Source organism: Equus asinus, chromosome 26, assembly GCF_041296235.1.
Source record: "Equus asinus isolate D_3611 breed Donkey chromosome 26, EquAss-T2T_v2, whole genome shotgun sequence".
Lineage (NCBI taxonomy): Eukaryota > Metazoa > Chordata > Mammalia > Perissodactyla > Equidae > Equus > Equus asinus.
The window spans coordinates 10922076-10944592 of record NC_091815.1 but is presented as its reverse complement, the minus strand read 5'-3'; positions in this window follow the sequence as shown (position 1 = coordinate 10944592).

The following is a 22517-nucleotide window of genomic DNA, read 5'->3' as shown; positions in this document are numbered from 1 at the left end:
TCCATCATGCCCGTAGTGAAATGTTTGATAGGACTTATTTGAAGATTCCCCTAAAGAGCTGCAAGCAAGGTGTTTTCACCACAGTGTTCATTCAGAAAATGAATGTTATACGTATTCTGTCATGCCTCAAGAGAACTATTTGATGTCTTATGTGAGAGTGTTCCTGAACAGCTACAAGCAAGCTTTTTCAACATAGTGTGGTTTCCTTGAATGAATGTTATGGATATCATGTTGCGGCTGTAGAGAAACGTTTGATAAGACATAAATGAAATGCTCATAAAGAGCCACTGGTTTCATCAGAACGTTCTTTCTGGATATGGAAGTGATAGCCATTCTGTAGGCATAATGAAGTGTTTGAAGAGCCTTATACGAAGACATTCCCAAGGCGCCAGAAGTAATCTGGCTTCACCACAGTGTTCTTTCAGTGAACGAGTGTTATAGCTAGTCTGTCATGCCTGTAGTGAAATGTTTAATAAGTCTTATATGAAGAGGTTTCAAACAGCCGCCAGCAAGCCGGGTTTAGCACAGTGTCCTTTAACTGTAAGTAAGTGAGAGCCATTCTGTATGGCATATACTCAAATGTTAGAGAGGTCTTATATGAAGATGTTCCTAAATAGAATCCAACAAGATGTGTTCAGGACAGAATAATTTCATCATAAGATAGTGACAGCCGTTTAGTATGGCATATACAGAAATGCTGAAAAGGACTTAAATGAAGATCTTCCTTAACAGTAAAACCAAGCCACTTTCACCATAGTGTTCTTTCATTGAATGGATGTAATAGATATTCTGTCATGCCTGTAGTTAAATGTTCAATAGGTCTTACATAAAAATACTCCTAATAATCTACCTGAAAGCTATTAAACACAACCTTCTTTCCTCGTAAGAAGGGTATGGCCATGCTGTATGCCATATACTGAAATGCTTGAAAAGCTTTATATGAAGATGTTCCTCAACAGTTACAAGAAAACTGCTTTCATCCCTGTGTTCGTTCAATGAGTGAATGTTTAGAGATTCTGTCATTCCTGCAAAGGAATGTTTAATATAAGTCTTACGTGAAGATGTTTCTAAACAGCTACAAGGAAATTTTTTTAAATATAGTGTTATTACATTGAATAAACATTAAAGATATCCTGTCATGACTGTAGGCAAATGTCTGATAAGACTTGAGCAAAATATTAATAAACAATTACTTGCAAGCTGGGTTCATCACAGTATTCTTTTCTGGCTATGGAGATGATAGCCATTCTGTATGGCATAAAGTGATATGTTTGAAGAGCCTTTGATTTATATTCTTAAACAGCTAACAAGCAAGATGGTTTCTTCACAGTGTTCTTTCAGTGAATGAATGTTCTAGATATTGTCACATCTGTGGTGAAATATTTGATATATGATGTTCCTAAACAGCTACCTATAAACTGGATTCAGCATGTGTTCTTTCATTTTGTGAAAATGATAGTCGCTCTGTGTGGAATATACTTAAGTATTTGAAGTGTATTATGTGCAGATGTTCCTAAACAGTGAAAAGAAGATGGTTTTTGCATAATTTTCTTTCAGATAACAAATGTTATAGACATTGTCACATCTGTAGTCAAATGTTTGATATGATTTATGTGAAAATATCCCTAAACAGCTACCTGTTGGCTTGATTAAGCACAATGCTCTTTCATTGTAAGAAAGTGATAGCTGTTCCATGTGGCATATACTGAAATGTTTGAAATGTCATATGTGAAGATGTTCCTTAAGAGCTACTTGCTGGGTGTTTTCAAGACAATGTTCTTTCAGTGAATGGATGTTATAGATAGTCTATCACACCCGTAGTGAAATGCTGGATAAGTTTTATGAAGATGTCCCTAAGTAGCTACAAGCAAAATGGTTTCACAACAGTGTTCTTACAGACATTGAAGGTTGTAGATATTCTGTCATGCCTGTAGTGAAATGTTTGATAAGACTTGCATGAACACTTACATGAAGATGTTTCTAAACAGCCACAAGCAAGCTTTTTCAACACAGTATTTCATTGAATGAATGTAATAATTATCACATTGTGGCTGCAGAGAAACGTTTGATAAGACACACACAAAATGTTCATAAATAGCATGTGCCAGCTGGTTGCATCACAATGTTGTTTAATTTAATGGAAGTGATCATCATTCTGTATAGCATATGATGTGTTTGAATAGCCTTATACAAAGATATTCCTAAAAACTTATGAGCAATCTGGTTTCACCAGAGTGTGTTCCTCAGTGAAGGAATCTTACAGAGATTCTGTCAGAGCAGTAGTGACATGTTTGGTGTTTTGTATGAAGAAACCCTAAATGGCTTCCTGCAAGATGAGTTCAACACAGTGTTATTTCATTTTAAGAAAATGATAGTCATTCTGTTTGGCATAAACTGAAATATTAGAAAAGCCTTATATCAAGAGGTTCCTAATTAGCTACCAGCAATCTGGCTTCACAATAGTGTTCTTTCATTGAATGGATGTAATAGATACTTTGTAGTGAAATGTATGATAAGTCTCTTATGAAAAGGTTCCTAAACAGCTGCCTGCAATCTGGCTTCAGCACATTATATCATTGTCTCAAAGTGATATTCATTCAGTATGTCTTATATGGAAACGCTTGAAATGGTGAACATGAAGAAGTTTCTAAATATATACAAGCAAGATTGTTTCTCCACAGTTTTCTTTCAGTGACTGAATGTTACGTATAGTCTGTCACGACTATTGTAAAATGTTTGATGAGTCTTATGTAAAAACGTTCCTAGATAGCTATCTGTGAGCTCTATTTAGCACAGTGTTCTTTCATTGTAGGAAAATGATACCCATTCATTATGGCATATACTGAAATGTGAGAAATGTCTCCAATACAAATGTTCCTAATAATAGCTTCAAGATGCTTTCACCACAGAGTTCTTTCAGTGAAACAATATTGCAGATATTCTGTGACACTTGTAGTGAAGTGTTAGTTAAAACTTACTTGCAAGCTGGATTCAGCACAGTGTTTCTTTCATTGTTTGAAACTCATATTCAATCAGAACAGCAAATATTGAAATGGTTATAATGACTAATATGAAGATGATCCTTAATGGCTGCAAGTAAGATGGTTTCACCACAGTTTTCTCTCAGTGAACAAATGCTATATATATTCTGTCCCACATGCAATGAAATGTTTGTTAAGTCTTATATGAACATGTTCCTAAACAGCTACCCGCAAACTGGGCTTAGAACAGTGTTCTCACATTGTTAGTAATTGATAGGTCATCTGTAGGGCATATGCTGAAATGTTTGAAATGTCTTATGTGAATATGCCCCTAAACAGCTCTAAGCACATTTGTTTCACCAGAGTTCCTTTAGTGTCTGAATCTTATGGATATTTTTCAAGTCTGTAGTGTAATTTTTTAAGTATTTTATGAAGTTCTTCCTAAACAGATACTAGGAAACAAGGGTTCAGCTCATCCTTCTTTCCTTGAGTGAATATTAAAATCATTCTGTCATGACCATAGCGCAATATTTGCTAAGACTTATAAAAAGATATTTCTAAAAAAACAACTTTCCAGCTGGGTTCTTAACATTGTTCTTTCATTTTATGGAAGTGATAACCATTCTGGATGGAATACACTGAAATGTTTGAAAAGACTTGTATGAAGATACTCCTAAATAGCTACAAGCAATCTGGTTACACCACAGTGTTCTTTCATTTAATAAACTTTATATATAGTCTCCTATAGCTGTAGTGAAATGTTTTATATCATATATGAAAATGTTCCTACAGCTACCTGCAAGCTGGGATCAGCACACTGACTTTTCATTGTAATAAAGTGATAGTTACTTTGTATGGCATACACTGAAATGTCAGAAAAGACTTATATGAGTGTATTTCTAAAGAGATACAAGCAAGCTGGTTTCACAATAGTGATCTTTCATTGAATTAATGTAATAGATATTCTGTCGCACATGTTGTGAAATTTTCAATAAATCTTACATGAAAATGTTACTATAAGTCTACCTGAAAGCTGAGTTAAGTACAATGTTTTTTCATTTTCAGAAAGTATAGCTGTTCTCTATGGCTCATACTGAAATGCTAGAAAAGACTTACATGAAGATGTTCCTTAAAAGCTACAAGGAAGTTGGTTTCACCACAGCATTCTTTCAATGTGTGAATGTTATAGATATTCCATCATGCCCGTAGTGAAATGTTTGATAGGACTTATTTGAAGATTCCCCTAAAGAGCTGCAAGCAAGGTGTTTTCACCACAGTGTTCATTCAGAAAATGAATGTTATACGTATTCTGTCATGCCTCAAGAGAACTATTTGATGTCTTATGTGAGAGTGTTCCTGAACAGCTACAAGCAAGCTTTTTCAACATAGTGTGGTTTCCTTGAATGAATGTTATGGATATCATGTTGCGGCTGTAGAGAAACGTTTGATAAGACATAAATGAAATGCTCATAAAGAGCCACTGGTTTCATCAGAACGTTCTTTCTGGATATGGAAGTGATAGCCATTCTGTAGGCATAATGAAGTGTTTGAAGAGCCTTATACGAAGACATTCCCAAGGCGCCAGAAGTAATCTGGCTTCACCACAGTGTTCTTTCAGTGAACGAGTGTTATAGCTAGTCTGTCATGCCTGTAGTGAAATGTTTAATAAGTCTTATATGAAGAGGTTTCAAACAGCCGCCAGCAAGCCGGGTTTAGCACAGTGTCCTTTAACTGTAAGTAAGTGAGAGCCATTCTGTATGGCATATACTCAAATGTTAGAGAGGTCTTATATGAAGATGTTCCTAAATAGAATCCAACAAGATGTGTTCAGGACAGAATAATTTCATCATAAGATAGTGACAGCCGTTTAGTATGGCATATACAGAAATGCTGAAAAGGACTTAAATGAAGATCTTCCTTAACAGTAAAACCAAGCCACTTTCACCATAGTGTTCTTTCATTGAATGGATGTAATAGATATTCTGTCATGCCTGTAGTTAAATGTTCAATAGGTCTTACATAAAAATACTCCTAATAATCTACCTGAAAGCTATTAAACACAACCTTCTTTCCTCGTAAGAAGGGTATGGCCATGCTGTATGCCATATACTGAAATGCTTGAAAAGCTTTATATGAAGATGTTCCTCAACAGTTACAAGAAAACTGCTTTCATCCCTGTGTTCGTTCAATGAGTGAATGTTTAGAGATTCTGTCATTCCTGCAAAGGAATGTTTAATATAAGTCTTACGTGAAGATGTTTCTAAACAGCTACAAGGAAATTTTTTTAAATATAGTGTTATTACATTGAATAAACATTAAAGATATCCTGTCATGACTGTAGGCAAATGTCTGATAAGACTTGAGCAAAATATTAATAAACAATTACTTGCAAGCTGGGTTCATCACAGTATTCTTTTCTGGCTATGGAGATGATAGCCATTCTGTATGGCATAAAGTGATATGTTTGAAGAGCCTTTGATTTATATTCTTAAACAGCTAACAAGCAAGATGGTTTCTTCACAGTGTTCTTTCAGTGAATGAATGTTCTAGATATTGTCACATCTGTGGTGAAATATTTGATATATGATGTTCCTAAACAGCTACCTATAAACTGGATTCAGCATGTGTTCTTTCATTTTGTGAAAATGATAGTCGCTCTGTGTGGAATATACTTAAGTATTTGAAGTGTATTATGTGCAGATGTTCCTAAACAGTGAAAAGAAGATGGTTTTTGCATAATTTTCTTTCAGATAACAAATGTTATAGACATTGTCACATCTGTAGTCAAATGTTTGATATGATTTATGTGAAAATATCCCTAAACAGCTACCTGTTGGCTTGATTAAGCACAATGCTCTTTCATTGTAAGAAAGTGATAGCTGTTCCATGTGGCATATACTGAAATGTTTGAAATGTCATATGTGAAGATGTTCCTTAAGAGCTACTTGCTGGGTGTTTTCAAGACAATGTTCTTTCAGTGAATGGATGTTATAGATAGTCTATCACACCCGTAGTGAAATGCTGGATAAGTTTTATGAAGATGTCCCTAAGTAGCTACAAGCAAAATGGTTTCACAACAGTGTTCTTACAGACATTGAAGGTTGTAGATATTCTGTCATGCCTGTAGTGAAATGTTTGATAAGACTTGCATGAACACTTACATGAAGATGTTTCTAAACAGCCACAAGCAAGCTTTTTCAACACAGTATTTCATTGAATGAATGTAATAATTATCACATTGTGGCTGCAGAGAAACGTTTGATAAGACACACACAAAATGTTCATAAATAGCATGTGCCAGCTGGTTGCATCACAATGTTGTTTAATTTAATGGAAGTGATCATCATTCTGTATAGCATATGATGTGTTTGAATAGCCTTATATAAAGATATTCCTAAACACTTATGAGCAATCTGGTTTCACCAGAGTGTGTTCCTCAGTGAAGGAATCTTACAGAGATTCTGTCAGAGCAGTAGTGACATGTTTGGTGTTTTGTATGAAGAAACCCTAAATGGCTTCCTGCAAGATGAGTTCAACACAGTGTTATTTCATTTTAAGAAAATGATAGTCATTCTGTTTGGCATAAACTGAAATATTAGAAAAGCCTTATATCAAGAGGTTCCTAATTAGCTACCAGCAATCTGGCTTCACAATAGTGTTCTTTCATTGAATGGATGTAATAGATACTTTGTAGTGAAATGTATGATAAGTCTCTTATGAAAAGGTTCCTAAACAGCTGCCTGCAATCTGGCTTCAGCACATTATATCATTGTCTCAAAGTGATATTCATTCAGTATGTCTTATTTGGAAACGCTTGAAATGGTGAACATGAAGAAGTTTCTAAATATATACAAGCAAGATTGTTTCTCCACAGTTTTCTTTCAGTGACTGAATGTTACGTATAGTCTGTCACGACTATTGTAAAATGTTTGATGAGTCTTATGTAAAAACGTTCCTAGATAGCTATCTGTGAGCTCTATTTAGCACAGTGTTCTTTCATTGTAGGAAAATGATACCCATTCATTATGGCATATACTGAAATGTGAGAAATGTCTCCAATACAAATGTTCCTAATAATAGCTTCAAGATGCTTTCACCACAGAGTTCTTTCAGTGAAACAATATTGCAGATATTCTGTGACACTTGTAGTGAAGTGTTAGTTAAAACTTACTTGCAAGCTGGATTCAGCACAGTGTTTCTTTCATTGTTTGAAACTCATATTCAATCAGAACAGCAAATATTGAAATGGTTATAATGACTAATATGAAGATGATCCTTAATGGCTGCAAGTAAGATGGTTTCACCACAGTTTTCTCTCAGTGAACAAATGCTATATATATTCTGTCCCACATGCAATGAAATGTTTGTTAAGTCTTATATGAACATGTTCCTAAACAGCTACCCGCAAACTGGGCTTAGAACAGTGTTCTCACATTGTTAGTAATTGATAGGTCATCTGTAGGGCATATGCTGAAATGTTTGAAATGTCTTATGTGAATATGCCCCTAAACAGCTCTAAGCACATTTGTTTCACCAGAGTTCCTTTAGTGTCTGAATCTTATGGATATTTTTCAAGTCTGTAGTGTAATTTTTTAAGTATTTTATGAAGTTCTTCCTAAACAGATACTAGGAAACAAGGGTTCAGCTCATCCTTCTTTCCTTGAGTGAATATTAAAATCATTCTGTCATGACCATAGCGCAATATTTGCTAAGACTTATAAAAAGATATTTCTAAAAAAACAACTTTCCAGCTGGGTTCTTAACATTGTTCTTTCATTTTATGGAAGTGATAACCATTCTGGATGGAATACACTGAAATGTTTGAAAAGACTTGTATGAAGATACTCCTAAATAGCTACAAGCAATCTGGTTACACCACAGTGTTCTTTCATTTAATAAACTTTATATATAGTCTCCTATAGCTGTAGTGAAATGTTTTATATCATATATGAAAATGTTCCTACAGCTACCTGCAAGCTGGGATCAGCACACTGACTTTTCATTGTAATAAAGTGATAGTTACTTTGTATGGCATACACTGAAATGTCAGAAAAGACTTATATGAGTGTATTTCTAAAGAGATACAAGCAAGCTGGTTTCACAATAGTGATCTTTCATTGAATTAATGTAATAGATATTCTGTCGCACATGTTGTGAAATTTTCAATAAATCTTACATGAAAATGTTACTATAAGTCTACCTGAAAGCTGAGTTAAGTACAATGTTTTTTCATTTTCAGAAAGTATAGCTGTTCTCTATGGCTCATACTGAAATGCTAGAAAAGACTTACATGAAGATGTTCCTTAAAAGCTACAAGGAAGTTGGTTTCACCACAGCATTCTTTCAATGTGTGAATGTTATAGATATTCCATCATGCCCGTAGTGAAATGTTTGATAGGACTTATTTGAAGATTCCCCTAAAGAGCTGCAAGCAAGGTGTTTTCACCACAGTGTTCATTCAGAAAATGAATGTTATACGTATTCTGTCATGCCTCAAGAGAACTATTTGATGTCTTATGTGAGAGTGTTCCTGAACAGCTACAAGCAAGCTTTTTCAACATAGTGTGGTTTCCTTGAATGAATGTTATGGATATCATGTTGCGGCTGTAGAGAAACGTTTGATAAGACATAAATGAAATGCTCATAAAGAGCCACTGGTTTCATCAGAACGTTCTTTCTGGATATGGAAGTGATAGCCATTCTGTAGGCATAATGAAGTGTTTGAAGAGCCTTATACGAAGACATTCCCAAGGCGCCAGAAGTAATCTGGCTTCACCACAGTGTTCTTTCAGTGAACGAGTGTTATAGCTAGTCTGTCATGCCTGTAGTGAAATGTTTAATAAGTCTTATATGAAGAGGTTTCAAACAGCCGCCAGCAAGCCGGGTTTAGCACAGTGTCCTTTAACTGTAAGTAAGTGAGAGCCATTCTGTATGGCATATACTCAAATGTTAGAGAGGTCTTATATGAAGATGTTCCTAAATAGAATCCAACAAGATGTGTTCAGGACAGAATAATTTCATCATAAGATAGTGACAGCCGTTTAGTATGGCATATACAGAAATGCTGAAAAGGACTTAAATGAAGATCTTCCTTAACAGTAAAACCAAGCCACTTTCACCATAGTGTTCTTTCATTGAATGGATGTAATAGATATTCTGTCATGCCTGTAGTTAAATGTTCAATAGGTCTTACATAAAAATACTCCTAATAATCTACCTGAAAGCTATTAAACACAACCTTCTTTCCTCGTAAGAAGGGTATGGCCATGCTGTATGCCATATACTGAAATGCTTGAAAAGCTTTATATGAAGATGTTCCTCAACAGTTACAAGAAAACTGCTTTCATCCCTGTGTTCGTTCAATGAGTGAATGTTTAGAGATTCTGTCATTCCTGCAAAGGAATGTTTAATATAAGTCTTACGTGAAGATGTTTCTAAACAGCTACAAGGAAATTTTTTTAAATATAGTGTTATTACATTGAATAAACATTAAAGATATCCTGTCATGACTGTAGGCAAATGTCTGATAAGACTTGAGCAAAATATTAATAAACAATTACTTGCAAGCTGGGTTCATCACAGTATTCTTTTCTGGCTATGGAGATGATAGCCATTCTGTATGGCATAAAGTGATATGTTTGAAGAGCCTTTGATTTATATTCTTAAACAGCTAACAAGCAAGATGGTTTCTTCACAGTGTTCTTTCAGTGAATGAATGTTCTAGATATTGTCACATCTGTGGTGAAATATTTGATATATGATGTTCCTAAACAGCTACCTATAAACTGGATTCAGCATGTGTTCTTTCATTTTGTGAAAATGATAGTCGCTCTGTGTGGAATATACTTAAGTATTTGAAGTGTATTATGTGCAGATGTTCCTAAACAGTGAAAAGAAGATGGTTTTTGCATAATTTTCTTTCAGATAACAAATGTTATAGACATTGTCACATCTGTAGTCAAATGTTTGATATGATTTATGTGAAAATATCCCTAAACAGCTACCTGTTGGCTTGATTAAGCACAATGCTCTTTCATTGTAAGAAAGTGATAGCTGTTCCATGTGGCATATACTGAAATGTTTGAAATGTCATATGTGAAGATGTTCCTTAAGAGCTACTTGCTGGGTGTTTTCAAGACAATGTTCTTTCAGTGAATGGATGTTATAGATAGTCTATCACACCCGTAGTGAAATGCTGGATAAGTTTTATGAAGATGTCCCTAAGTAGCTACAAGCAAAATGGTTTCACAACAGTGTTCTTACAGACATTGAAGGTTGTAGATATTCTGTCATGCCTGTAGTGAAATGTTTGATAAGACTTGCATGAACACTTACATGAAGATGTTTCTAAACAGCCACAAGCAAGCTTTTTCAACACAGTATTTCATTGAATGAATGTAATAATTATCACATTGTGGCTGCAGAGAAACGTTTGATAAGACACACACAAAATGTTCATAAATAGCATGTGCCAGCTGGTTGCATCACAATGTTGTTTAATTTAATGGAAGTGATCATCATTCTGTATAGCATATGATGTGTTTGAATAGCCTTATATAAAGATATTCCTAAACACTTATGAGCAATCTGGTTTCACCAGAGTGTGTTCCTCAGTGAAGGAATCTTACAGAGATTCTGTCAGAGCAGTAGTGACATGTTTGGTGTTTTGTATGAAGAAACCCTAAATGGCTTCCTGCAAGATGAGTTCAACACAGTGTTATTTCATTTTAAGAAAATGATAGTCATTCTGTTTGGCATAAACTGAAATATTAGAAAAGCCTTATATCAAGAGGTTCCTAATTAGCTACCAGCAATCTGGCTTCACAATAGTGTTCTTTCATTGAATGGATGTAATAGATACTTTGTAGTGAAATGTATGATAAGTCTCTTATGAGAAGGTTCCTAAACAGCTGCCTGCAATCTGGCTTCAGCACATTATATCATTGTCTCAAAGTGATATTCATTCAGTATGTCTTATTTGGAAACGCTTGAAATGGTGAACATGAAGAAGTTTCTAAATATATACAAGCAAGATTGTTTCTCCACAGTTTTCTTTCAGTGACTGAATGTTACGTATAGTCTGTCACGACTATTGTAAAATGTTTGATGAGTCTTATGTAAAAACGTTCCTAGATAGCTATCTGTGAGCTCTATTTAGCACAGTGTTCTTTCATTGTAGGAAAATGATACCCATTCATTATGGCATATACTGAAATGTGAGAAATGTCTCCAATACAAATGTTCCTAATAATAGCTTCAAGATGCTTTCACCACAGAGTTCTTTCAGTGAAACAATATTGCAGATATTCTGTGACACTTGTAGTGAAGTGTTAGTTAAAACTTACTTGCAAGCTGGATGCAGCACAGTGTTTCTTTCATTGTTTGAAACTCATATTCAATCAGAACAGCAAATATTGAAATGGTTATAATGACTAATATGAAGATGATCCTTAATGGCTGCAAGTAAGATGGTTTCACCACAGTTTTCTCTCAGTGAACAAATGCTATATATATTCTGTCCCACATGCAATGAAATGTTTGTTAAGTCTTATATGAACATGTTCCTAAACAGCTACCCGCAAACTGGGCTTAGAACAGTGTTCTCACATTGTTAGTAATTGATAGGTCATCTGTAGGGCATATGCTGAAATGTTTGAAATGTCTTATGTGAATATGCCCCTAAACAGCTCTAAGCACATTTGTTTCACCAGAGTTCCTTTAGTGTCTGAATCTTATGGATATTTTTCAAGTCTGTAGTGTAATTTTTTAAGTATTTTATGAAGTTCTTCCTAAACAGATACTAGGAAACAAGGGTTCAGCTCATCCTTCTTTCCTTGAGTGAATATTAAAATCATTCTGTCATGACCATAGCGCAATATTTGCTAAGACTTATAAAAAGATATTTCTAAAAAAACAACTTTCCAGCTGGGTTCTTAACATTGTTCTTTCATTTTATGGAAGTGATAACCATTCTGGATGGAATACACTGAAATGTTTGAAAAGACTTGTATGAAGATACTCCTAAATAGCTACAAGCAATCTGGTTACACCACAGTGTTCTTTCATTTAATAAACTTTATATATAGTCTCCTATAGCTGTAGTGAAATGTTTTATATCATATATGAAAATGTTCCTACAGCTACCTGCAAGCTGGGATCAGCACACTGACTTTTCATTGTAATAAAGTGATAGTTACTTTGTATGGCATACACTGAAATGTCAGAAAAGACTTATATGAGTGTATTTCTAAAGAGATACAAGCAAGCTGGTTTCACAATAGTGATCTTTCATTGAATTAATGTAATAGATATTCTGTCGCACATGTTGTGAAATTTTCAATAAATCTTACATGAAAATGTTACTATAAGTCTACCTGAAAGCTGAGTTAAGTACAATGTTTTTTCATTTTAAGAAAGTATAGCTGTTCTCTATGGCTCATACTGAAATGCTAGAAAAGACTTACATGAAGATGTTCCTTAAAAGCTACAAGGAAGTTGGTTTCACCACAGCATTCTTTCAATGTGTGAATGTTATAGATATTCCATCATGCCCGTAGTGAAATGTTTGATAGGACTTATTTGAAGATTCCCCTAAAGAGCTGCAAGCAAGGTGTTTTCACCACAGTGTTCATTCAGAAAATGAATGTTATACGTATTCTGTCATGCCTCAAGAGAACTATTTGATGTCTTATGTGAGAGTGTTCCTGAACAGCTACAAGCAAGCTTTTTCAACATAGTGTGGTTTCCTTGAATGAATGTTATGGATATCATGTTGCGGCTGTAGAGAAACGTTTGATAAGACATAAATGAAATGCTCATAAAGAGCCACTGGTTTCATCAGAACGTTCTTTCTGGATATGGAAGTGATAGCCATTCTGTAGGCATAATGAAGTGTTTGAAGAGCCTTATACGAAGACATTCCCAAGGCGCCAGAAGTAATCTGGCTTCACCACAGTGTTCTTTCAGTGAACGAGTGTTATAGCTAGTCTGTCATGCCTGTAGTGAAATGTTTAATAAGTCTTATATGAAGAGGTTTCAAACAGCCGCCAGCAAGCCGGGTTTAGCACAGTGTCCTTTAACTGTAAGTAAGTGAGAGCCATTCTGTATGGCATATACTCAAATGTTAGAGAGGTCTTATATGAAGATGTTCCTAAATAGAATCCAACAAGATGTGTTCAGGACAGAATAATTTCATCATAAGATAGTGACAGCCGTTTAGTATGGCATATACAGAAATGCTGAAAAGGACTTAAATGAAGATCTTCCTTAACAGTAAAACCAAGCCACTTTCACCATAGTGTTCTTTCATTGAATGGATGTAATAGATATTCTGTCATGCCTGTAGTTAAATGTTCAATAGGTCTTACATAAAAATACTCCTAATAATCTACCTGAAAGCTATTAAACACAACCTTCTTTCCTCGTAAGAAGGGTATGGCCATGCTGTATGCCATATACTGAAATGCTTGAAAAGCTTTATATGAAGATGTTCCTCAACAGTTACAAGAAAACTGCTTTCATCCCTGTGTTCGTTCAATGAGTGAATGTTTAGAGATTCTGTCATTCCTGCAAAGGAATGTTTAATATAAGTCTTACGTGAAGATGTTTCTAAACAGCTACAAGGAAATTTTTTTAAATATAGTGTTATTACATTGAATAAACATTAAAGATATCCTGTCATGACTGTAGGCAAATGTCTGATAAGACTTGAGCAAAATATTAATAAACAATTACTTGCAAGCTGGGTTCATCACAGTATTCTTTTCTGGCTATGGAGATGATAGCCATTCTGTATGGCATAAAGTGATATGTTTGAAGAGCCTTTGATTTATATTCTTAAACAGCTAACAAGCAAGATGGTTTCTTCACAGTGTTCTTTCAGTGAATGAATGTTCTAGATATTGTCACATCTGTGGTGAAATATTTGATATATGATGTTCCTAAACAGCTACCTATAAACTGGATTCAGCATGTGTTCTTTCATTTTGTGAAAATGATAGTCGCTCTGTGTGGAATATACTTAAGTATTTGAAGTGTATTATGTGCAGATGTTCCTAAACAGTGAAAAGAAGATGGTTTTTGCATAATTTTCTTTCAGATAACAAATGTTATAGACATTGTCACATCTGTAGTCAAATGTTTGATATGATTTATGTGAAAATATCCCTAAACAGCTACCTGTTGGCTTGATTAAGCACAATGCTCTTTCATTGTAAGAAAGTGATAGCTGTTCCATGTGGCATATACTGAAATGTTTGAAATGTCATATGTGAAGATGTTCCTTAAGAGCTACTTGCTGGGTGTTTTCAAGACAATGTTCTTTCAGTGAATGGATGTTATAGATAGTCTATCACACCCGTAGTGAAATGCTGGATAAGTTTTATGAAGATGTCCCTAAGTAGCTACAAGCAAAATGGTTTCACAACAGTGTTCTTACAGACATTGAAGGTTGTAGATATTCTGTCATGCCTGTAGTGAAATGTTTGATAAGACTTGCATGAACACTTACATGAAGATGTTTCTAAACAGCCACAAGCAAGCTTTTTCAACACAGTATTTCATTGAATGAATGTAATAATTATCACATTGTGGCTGCAGAGAAACGTTTGATAAGACACACACAAAATGTTCATAAATAGCATGTGCCAGCTGGTTGCATCACAATGTTGTTTAATTTAATGGAAGTGATCATCATTCTGTATAGCATATGATGTGTTTGAATAGCCTTATACAAAGATATTCCTAAAAACTTATGAGCAATCTGGTTTCACCAGAGTGTGTTCCTCAGTGAAGGAATCTTACAGAGATTCTGTCAGAGCAGTAGTGACATGTTTGGTGTTTTGTATGAAGAAACCCTAAATGGCTTCCTGCAAGATGAGTTCAACACAGTGTTATTTCATTTTAAGAAAATGATAGTCATTCTGTTTGGCATAAACTGAAATATTAGAAAAGCCTTATATCAAGAGGTTCCTAATTAGCTACCAGCAATCTGGCTTCACAATAGTGTTCTTTCATTGAATGGATGTAATAGATACTTTGTAGTGAAATGTATGATAAGTCTCTTATGAAAAGGTTCCTAAACAGCTGCCTGCAATCTGGCTTCAGCACATTATATCATTGTCTCAAAGTGATATTCATTCAGTATGTCTTATTTGGAAACGCTTGAAATGGTGAACATGAAGAAGTTTCTAAATATATACAAGCAAGATTGTTTCTCCACAGTTTTCTTTCAGTGACTGAATGTTACGTATAGTCTGTCACGACTATTGTAAAATGTTTGATGAGTCTTATGTAAAAACGTTCCTAGATAGCTATCTGTGAGCTCTATTTAGCACAGTGTTCTTTCATTGTAGGAAAATGATACCCATTCATTATGGCATATACTGAAATGTGAGAAATGTCTCCAATACAAATGTTCCTAATAATAGCTTCAAGATGCTTTCACCACAGAGTTCTTTCAGTGAAACAATATTGCAGATATTCTGTGACACTTGTAGTGAAGTGTTAGTTAAAACTTACTTGCAAGCTGGATGCAGCACAGTGTTTCTTTCATTGTTTGAAACTCATATTCAATCAGAACAGCAAATATTGAAATGGTTATAATGACTAATATGAAGATGATCCTTAATGGCTGCAAGTAAGATGGTTTCACCACAGTTTTCTCTCAGTGAACAAATGCTATATATATTCTGTCCCACATGCAATGAAATGTTTGTTAAGTCTTATATGAACATGTTCCTAAACAGCTACCCGCAAACTGGGCTTAGAACAGTGTTCTCACATTGTTAGTAATTGATAGGTCATCTGTAGGGCATATGCTGAAATGTTTGAAATGTCTTATGTGAATATGCCCCTAAACAGCTCTAAGCACATTTGTTTCACCAGAGTTCCTTTAGTGTCTGAATCTTATGGATATTTTTCAAGTCTGTAGTGTAATTTTTTAAGTATTTTATGAAGTTCTTCCTAAACAGATACTAGGAAACAAGGGTTCAGCTCATCCTTCTTTCCTTGAGTGAATATTAAAATCATTCTGTCATGACCATAGCGCAATATTTGCTAAGACTTATAAAAAGATATTTCTAAAAAAACAACTTTCCAGCTGGGTTCTTAACATTGTTCTTTCATTTTATGGAAGTGATAACCATTCTGGATGGAATACACTGAAATGTTTGAAAAGACTTGTATGAAGATACTCCTAAATAGCTACAAGCAATCTGGTTACACCACAGTGTTCTTTCATTTAATAAACTTTATATATAGTCTCCTATAGCTGTAGTGAAATGTTTTATATCATATATGAAAATGTTCCTACAGCTACCTGCAAGCTGGGATCAGCACACTGACTTTTCATTGTAATAAAGTGATAGTTACTTTGTATGGCATACACTGAAATGTCAGAAAAGACTTATATGAGTGTATTTCTAAAGAGATACAAGCAAGCTGGTTTCACAATAGTGATCTTTCATTGAATTAATGTAATAGATATTCTGTCGCACATGTTGTGAAATTTTCAATAAATCTTACATGAAAATGTTACTATAAGTCTACCTGAAAGCTGAGTTAAGTACAATGTTTTTTCATTTTCAGAAAGTATAGCTGTTCTCTATGGCTCATACTGAAATGCTAGAAAAGACTTACATGAAGATGTTCCTTAAAAGCTACAAGGAAGTTGGTTTCACCACAGCATTCTTTCAATGTGTGAATGTTATAGATATTCCATCATGCCCGTAGTGAAATGTTTGATAGGACTTATTTGAAGATTCCCCTAAAGAGCTGCAAGCAAGGTGTTTTCACCACAGTGTTCATTCAGAAAATGAATGTTATACGTATTCTGTCATGCCTCAAGAGAACTATTTGATGTCTTATGTGAGAGTGTTCCTGAACAGCTACAAGCAAGCTTTTTCAACATAGTGTGGTTTCCTTGAATGAATGTTATGGATATCATGTTGCGGCTGTAGAGAAACGTTTGATAAGACATAAATGAAATGCTCATAAAGAGCCACTGGTTTCATCAGAACGTTCTTTCTGGATATGGAAGTGATAGCCATTCTGTAGGCATAATGAAGTGTTTGAAGAGCCTTATACGAAGACATTCCCAAGGCGCCAGAAGTAATCTGGCTTCACCACAGTGTTCTTTCAGTGAACGAGTGTTATAGCTAGTCTGTCATGCCTGTAGTGAAATGTTTAATAAGTCTTATATGAAGAGGTTTCAAACAGCCGCCAGCAAGCCGGGTTTAGCACAGTGTCCTTTAACTGTAAGTAAGTGAGAGCCATTCTGTATGGCATATACTCAAATGTTAGAGAGGTCTTATATGAAGATGTTCCTAAATAGAATCCAACAAGATGTGTTCAGGACAGAATAATTTCATCATAAGATAGTGACAGCCGTTTAGTATGGCATATACAGAAATGCTGAAAAGGACTTAAATGAAGATCTTCCTTAACAGTAAAACCAAGCCACTTTCACCATAGTGTTCTTTCATTGAATGGATGTAATAGATATTCTGTCATGCCTGTAGTTAAATGTTCAATAGGTCTTACATAAAAATACTCCTAATAATCTACCTGAAAGCTATTAAACACAACCTTCTTTCCTCGTAAGAAGGGTATGGCCATGCTGTATGCCATATACTGAAATGCTTGAAAAGCTTTATATGAAGATGTTCCTCAACAGTTACAAGAAAACTGCTTTCATCCCTGTGTTCGTTCAATGAGTGAATGTTTAGAGATTCTGTCATTCCTGCAAAGGAATGTTTAATATAAGTCTTACGTGAAGATGTTTCTAAACAGCTACAAGGAAATTTTTTTAAATATAGTGTTATTACATTGAATAAACATTAAAGATATCCTGTCATGACTGTAGGCAAATGTCTGATAAGACTTGAGCAAAATATTAATAAACAATTACTTGCAAGCTGGGTTCATCACAGTATTCTTTTCTGGCTATGGAGATGATAGCCATTCTGTATGGCATAAAGTGATATGTTTGAAGAGCCTTTGATTTATATTCTTAAACAGCTAACAAGCAAGATGGTTTCTTCACAGTGTTCTTTCAGTGAATGAATGTTCTAGATATTGTCACATCTGTGGTGAAATATTTGATATATGATGTTCCTAAACAGCTACCTATAAACTGGATTCAGCATGTGTTCTTTCATTTTGTGAAAATGATAGTCGCTCTGTGTGGAATATACTTAAGTATTTGAAGTGTATTATGTGCAGATGTTCCTAAACAGTGAAAAGAAGATGGTTTTTGCATAATTTTCTTTCAGATAACAAATGTTATAGACATTGTCACATCTGTAGTCAAATGTTTGATATGATTTATGTGAAAATATCCCTAAACAGCTACCTGTTGGCTTGATTAAGCACAATGCTCTTTCATTGTAAGAAAGTGATAGCTGTTCCATGTGGCATATACTGAAATGTTTGAAATGTCATATGTGAAGATGTTCCTTAAGAGCTACTTGCTGGGTGTTTTCAAGACAATGTTCTTTCAGTGAATGGATGTTATAGATAGTCTATCACACCCGTAGTGAAATGCTGGATAAGTTTTATGAAGATGTCCCTAAGTAGCTACAAGCAAAATGGTTTCACAACAGTGTTCTTACAGACATTGAAGGTTGTAGATATTCTGTCATGCCTGTAGTGAAATGTTTGATAAGACTTGCATGAACACTTACATGAAGATGTTTCTAAACAGCCACAAGCAAGCTTTTTCAACACAGTATTTCATTGAATGAATGTAATAATTATCACATTGTGGCTGCAGAGAAACGTTTGATAAGACACACACAAAATGTTCATAAATAGCATGTGCCAGCTGGTTGCATCACAATGTTGTTTAATTTAATGGAAGTGATCATCATTCTGTATAGCATATGATGTGTTTGAATAGCCTTATACAAAGATATTCCTAAAAACTTATGAGCAATCTGGTTTCACCAGAGTGTGTTCCTCAGTGAAGGAATCTTACAGAGATTCTGTCAGAGCAGTAGTGACATGTTTGGTGTTTTGTATGAAGAAACCCTAAATGGCTTCCTGCAAGATGAGTTCAACACAGTGTTATTTCATTTTAAGAAAATGATAGTCATTCTGTTTGGCATAAACTGAAATATTAGAAAAGCCTTATATCAAGAGGTTCCTAATTAGCTACCAGCAATCTGGCTTCACAATAGTGTTCTTTCATTGAATGGATGTAATAGATACTTTGTAGTGAAATGTATGATAAGTCTCTTATGAAAAGGTTCCTAAACAGCTGCCTGCAATCTGGCTTCAGCACATTATATCATTGTCTCAAAGTGATATTCATTCAGTATGTCTTATTTGGAAACGCTTGAAATGGTGAACATGAAGAAGTTTCTAAATATATACAAGCAAGATTGTTTCTCCACAGTTTTCTTTCAGTGACTGAATGTTACGTATAGTCTGTCACGACTATTGTAAAATGTTTGATGAGTCTTATGTAAAAACGTTCCTAGATAGCTATCTGTGAGCTCTATTTAGCACAGTGTTCTTTCATTGTAGGAAAATGATACCCATTCATTATGGCATATACTGAAATGTGAGAAATGTCTCCAATACAAATGTTCCTAATAATAGCTTCAAGATGCTTTCACCACAGAGTTCTTTCAGTGAAACAATATTGCAGATATTCTGTGACACTTGTAGTGAAGTGTTAGTTAAAACTTACTTGCAAGCTGGATTCAGCACAGTGTTTCTTTCATTGTTTGAAACTCATATTCAATCAGAACAGCAAATATTGAAATGGTTATAATGACTAATATGAAGATGATCCTTAATGGCTGCAAGTAAGATGGTTTCACCACAGTTTTCTCTCAGTGAACAAATGCTATATATATTCTGTCCCACATGCAATGAAATGTTTGTTAAGTCTTATATGAACATGTTCCTAAACAGCTACCCGCAAACTGGGCTTAGAACAGTGTTCTCACATTGTTAGTAATTGATAGGTCATCTGTAGGGCATATGCTGAAATGTTTGAAATGTCTTATGTGAATATGCCCCTAAACAGCTCTAAGCACATTTGTTTCACCAGAGTTCCTTTAGTGTCTGAATCTTATGGATATTTTTCAAGTCTGTAGTGTAATTTTTTAAGTATTTTATGAAGTTCTTCCTAAACAGATACTAGGAAACAAGGGTTCAGCTCATCCTTCTTTCCTTGAGTGAATATTAAAATCATTCTGTCATGACCATAGCGCAATATTTGCTAAGACTTATAAAAAGATATTTCTAAAAAAACAACTTTCCAGCTGGGTTCTTAACATTGTTCTTTCATTTTATGGAAGTGATAACCATTCTGGATGGAATACACTGAAATGTTTGAAAAGACTTGTATGAAGATACTCCTAAATAGCTACAAGCAATCTGGTTACACCACAGTGTTCTTTCATTTAATAAACTTTATATATAGTCTCCTATAGCTGTAGTGAAATGTTTTATATCATATATGAAAATGTTCCTACAGCTACCTGCAAGCTGGGATCAGCACACTGACTTTTCATTGTAATAAAGTGATAGTTACTTTGTATGGCATACACTGAAATGTCAGAAAAGACTTATATGAGTGTATTTCTAAAGAGATACAAGCAAGCTGGTTTCACAATAGTGATCTTTCATTGAATTAATGTAATAGATATTCTGTCGCACATGTGGTGAAATTTTCAATAAATCTTACATGAAAATGTTACTATAAGTCTACCTGAAAGCTGAGTTAAGTACAATGTTTTTTCATTTTCAGAAAGTATAGCTGTTCTCTATGGCTCATACTGAAATGCTAGAAAAGACTTACATGAAGATGTTCCTTAAAAGCTACAAGGAAGTTGGTTTCACCACAGCATTCTTTCAATGTGTGAATGTTATAGATATTCCATCATGCCCGTAGTGAAATGTTTGATAGGACTTATTTGAAGATTCCCCTAAAGAGCTGCAAGCAAGGTGTTTTCACCACAGTGTTCATTCAGAAAATGAATGTTATACGTATTCTGTCATGCCTCAAGAGAACTATTTGATGTCTTATGTGAGAGTGTTCCTGAACAGCTACAAGCAAGCTTTTTCAACATAGTGTGGTTTCCTTGAATGAATGTTATGGATATCATGTTGCGGCTGTAGAGAAACGTTTGATAAGACATAAATGAAATGCTCATAAAGAGCCACTGGTTTCATCAGAACGTTCTTTCTGGATATGGAAGTGATAGCCATTCTGTAGGCATAATGAAGTGTTTGAAGAGCCTTATACGAAGACATTCCCAAGGCGCCAGAAGTAATCTGGCTTCACCACAGTGTTCTTTCAGTGAACGAGTGTTATAGCTAGTCTGTCATGCCTGTAGTGAAATGTTTAATAAGTCTTATATGAAGAGGTTTCAAACAGCCGCCAGCAAGCCGGGTTTAGCACAGTGTCCTTTAACTGTAAGTAAGTGAGAGCCATTCTGTATGGCATATACTCAAATGTTAGAGAGGTCTTATATGAAGATGTTCCTAAATAGAATCCAACAAGATGTGTTCAGGACAGAATAATTTCATCATAAGATAGTGACAGCCGTTTAGTATGGCATATACAGAAATGCTGAAAAGGACTTAAATGAAGATCTTCCTTAACAGTAAAACCAAGCCACTTTCACCATAGTGTTCTTTCATTGAATGGATGTAATAGATATTCTGTCATGCCTGTAGTTAAATGTTCAATAGGTCTTACATAAAAATACTCCTAATAATCTACCTGAAAGCTATTAAACACAACCTTCTTTCCTCGTAAGAAGGGTATGGCCATGCTGTATGCCATATACTGAAATGCTTGAAAAGCTTTATATGAAGATGTTCCTCAACAGTTACAAGAAAACTGCTTTCATCCCTGTGTTCGTTCAATGAGTGAATGTTTAGAGATTCTGTCATTCCTGCAAAGGAATGTTTAATATAAGTCTTACGTGAAGATGTTTCTAAACAGCTACAAGGAAATTTTTTTAAATATAGTGTTATTACATTGAATAAACATTAAAGATATCCTGTCATGACTGTAGGCAAATGTCTGATAAGACTTGAGCAAAATATTAATAAACAATTACTTGCAAGCTGGGTTCATCACAGTATTCTTTTCTGGCTATGGAGATGATAGCCATTCTGTATGGCATAAAGTGATATGTTTGAAGAGCCTTTGATTTATATTCTTAAACAGCTAACAAGCAAGATGGTTTCTTCACAGTGTTCTTTCAGTGAATGAATGTTCTAGATATTGTCACATCTGTGGTGAAATATTTGATATATGATGTTCCTAAACAGCTACCTATAAACTGGATTCAGCATGTGTTCTTTCATTTTGTGAAAATGATAGTCGCTCTGTGTGGAATATACTTAAGTATTTGAAGTGTATTATGTGCAGATGTTCCTAAACAGTGAAAAGAAGATGGTTTTTGCATAATTTTCTTTCAGATAACAAATGTTATAGACATTGTCACATCTGTAGTCAAATGTTTGATATGATTTATGTGAAAATATCCCTAAACAGCTACCTGTTGGCTT